The sequence below is a fragment of the Salvelinus alpinus genome, chromosome 5 (assembly GCF_045679555.1).
Source record: "Salvelinus alpinus chromosome 5, SLU_Salpinus.1, whole genome shotgun sequence".
NCBI lineage: Eukaryota > Metazoa > Chordata > Actinopteri > Salmoniformes > Salmonidae > Salvelinus > Salvelinus alpinus.
Window position 1 is genome coordinate 7,820,569 of NC_092090.1, and position 2,500 is coordinate 7,823,068.

At 47.7% G+C, this 2,500-nt stretch overlaps 1 protein-coding gene across 3 annotated transcripts in view; it reads left to right on the top strand.

Moving 5' to 3' along the window:
* Window positions 1-2,500, top strand: part of LOC139575465 (nuclear receptor ROR-alpha A-like) — a 340,490-nt gene that overhangs the window by 240,915 nt on the left and 97,075 nt on the right. The gene's annotated exons all lie outside the window — the stretch shown is intronic.

The following is a 2,500-nucleotide window of genomic DNA, read 5'->3' on the forward strand; positions in this document are numbered from 1 at the left end:
ACCTGGCGTAGAGGTGGAAGGAGAGGACAGTAGGAACAGTATGGGGGCAGAGGCTCACCTGGGCGTGTTCCTCCTGGAATAAAGAGCTCACCTGGCGTAGAGGTGGAAGGAGAGGACAGTAGGAACAGTATGGGGGCAGAGGCTCACCTGGGCGTGTTCCTCCTGGAATAAAGACCTCACCTGGCGTAGAGGTGGAAGGAGAGGACAGTAGGAACAGTATGGGGGCAGAGGCTCACCTGGGCGTGTTCCTCCTGGAATAAAGACCTCACCTGGCGTAGAGGTGGAAGGAGAGGACAGTAGGAACAGTATGGAGGCAGAGGCTCACCTGGGCGTGTTCCTCCTGGAATAAAGAGCTCACCTGGCGTAGAGGTGGAAGGAGAGGACAGTAGGAACAGTATGGAGGCAGAGGCTCACCTGGGCGTGTTCCTCCTGGAATAAAGAGCTCACCTGGCGTAGAGGTGGAAGGAGAGGACAGTAGGAACAGTATGGGGGCAGAGGCTCACCTGGGCGTGTTCCTCCTGGAATAAAGAGCTCACCTGTTGTAGAGGTGGAAGGAGTGGACAGTAGGAACAGTATGGGGGTAGAGGCTCACCTGGGCGTGTTCCTCCTGGAATAAAGACCTCACCTGTTGTAGAGGTGGAAGGAGAGGACAGTAGGAACAGTATGGGGGCAGAGGCTCACCTGGGCGTGTTCCTCCTGGAATAAAGACCTCACCTGTTGTAGAGGTGGAAGGAGAGGACAGTAGGAACAGTATGGGGGCAGAGGCTCACCTGGGCGTGTTCCTCCTGGAATAAAGAGCTCACCTGTTGTAGAGGTGGAAGGAGAGGACAGTAGGAACAGTATGGGGGCAGAGGCTCACCTGGGCGTGTTCCTCCTGGAATAAAGAGCTCACCTGGCGTAGAGGTGGAAGGAGAGGACAGTAGGAACAGTAGCCTGGAGTATGTAGAGGTTGGGAGTGGATGAGTAGGCTACGACCCCTTTCTCTCTTTTCTCCTTCTCTGACAGTCTTGCTGTCTTCATTGTCACGTCTCTCTCTGTCATGTTAGTTTCCTGTCCCCATCATGGGGCATTGGGAGGAGGCAGAGCCTATCAGGAAAGGTCCTTGCGGCACCTAACACCACCGTGACACCTCTTTATAAAGTAACAGAATATAAGACGAGTGACAACAGCCTGTCTCCACCAGCCAGCTCCTGACAATGACAAAAGAGAGAGGGGGGGGGGGGGGGGAGGGGGGGAGATGTAGGACCATATTAGAGACACATATTTCCCTCAGATTACACAGATCCACAAAGAATTCAAAAACAAACCCGATTCTGATAAACTCCCATATCTACTGGGTGAAATACCACAGTGTGACATCACAGCAGCAAGATTTGTGACCTGTTGCCACAAGAAAAGGTCAACCAGTGAAGAACAAACACCATTGTAAATACAACCCATATCTATGTTTATTTATTTTCCCTTTTGTACTTTAACTATTTGTACATCGTTACAACACTGTATATACACATAATATGACATTTGAAATGTCTTTATTCTTTTGTAACTTCTGTGAGTGGACTGTTTACTGTTCATTTTCATTGTTTATTTCACTTTTGTATATGATCTATTTCACTTGCTTTGCCAATGTTAACATATGTTTCCCATGTCAATAAAGCACCTTGAATTGAATTGAAATTGAGAGGGGGAGAGATAGAGGGGGGAGAGAGAAAGAGAGACAGAGATACCAATTAGGATCTGGCTAAAAATACTTGAATCAGTCATAGAGCCCATTGCCCTTTATGGTTGTGAGGTCTGGGGTCCGCTCACCAACCAAGATTTCACAAAATGGGACAAACACCAAATTGAGACTCTGCATGCAGAATTCTGCAAAAATATCCTCCGTGTACAACGTAGAACACCAAATAATGCATGCAGAGCAGAATAAGGCCGATACCCACTAATTATCAAAATCCAGAAAAGAGCCGTTAAATTCTACAACCACCTAAAAGGAAGCGATTCCCAAACCTTCCATAACAAAGCCATCACCTACAGAGAGATGAACCTGGAGAAGAGTCCCCTAAGCAAGCTGGTCCTAGGGCTCTGTTCACAAACACAAACACACCCCACAGAGCCCCAGGACAACAGCACAATTAGACCCAACCAAATCATGAGAAAACAAAAAGATAATTACTTGACACATTGGAAAGAATTAACAAAAAAACAGAGCAAACTAGAATGCTATTTGGCCCTAAACAGAGAGTACACAGTGGCAGAATACCTGACCACTGTGACTGACCCAAACTTAAGGAAAGCTTTGACTATGTACAGACTCAGTGAGCATAGCCTTGCTATTGAGAAAGGCCGCCGTAGGCAGACATGGCTCTCAAGAGAAGACAGGCTATGTGCTCACTGCCCACAAAATGAGGTGGAAACTGAGCTGCACTTCCTAACCTCCTGCCCAATGTATGACCATATTAGAGAGACATATTTCCCACAGATTACACAGATCCACAAAGAA